This window comes from Cebus imitator, unplaced genomic scaffold (assembly GCF_001604975.1).
Source record: "Cebus imitator isolate Cc_AM_T3 unplaced genomic scaffold, Cebus_imitator-1.0 Scaffold729, whole genome shotgun sequence".
NCBI lineage: Eukaryota > Metazoa > Chordata > Mammalia > Primates > Cebidae > Cebus > Cebus imitator.
In genome coordinates, this window is record NW_016108044.1 from 271,489 (window position 1) to 272,252 (window position 764).

Here is a 764-nt window from a genome sequence, read left to right on the forward strand (position 1 = left end):
GTAATCCCAGCACGTTGAGAGGCTGAGGCAGGTGGATCAGCTAAGGTCAGGAGTTCAACACCAGCTTGACCAATATGGTGAAACCCCATTTCTACTAAAAATACAAAAATTAGCTGGGTGTGGTGGCAGGTGCCTGTAATCCCAGCTACTTGGAAGGCTGAGGCAAGAGAATCACTTGAACCCAGGAGGCAAGGGTTGTAGTGAGCCAGGATCTCACCATTTCATTCCAGCCTGGGTAACAAGAGCAAAACTCCACCTCAATCAATCAGTCAATCAATGGCATCAGGTTAAAGATAGTAGAGTAAATACATACATTTAGTCTTGCGCCAACCATAAGACAATGGCAGTAAGAGAATCTAACGCCACACACCCACCGGAAGAGTAAGAATGGGAAAGAAGATAATAGGAACAGCAATGTTTAAGTCAGGCAGTAATCGATGGACTCATGGTAACCGATTTACTAGAACCGAGGAAGTGGAATCTTGAGCTGGCATTGGAAAAAAATGAGAAATCGCCAGATTTTCTTTGCAGAAGCCACCAAAGACATAGAAATTGGCACCCTTTTTCATCAACATCCGGCAGGGAAAAAAAAAAGAAATTGGCACCTTCAGGCAGGAATTGGAAGAGCGTTCCGAAGGGACTGTAGTCAGGCCAAGAGGAAAGTCCTGGAGACACTGACATCAGGAGCTCCCTGGGAAGCCACCAGCAGGATCACCCTACAGCACAGGGTGGAGAGCCTTTGTTTTTTTTTTTTTTTTTTTTGA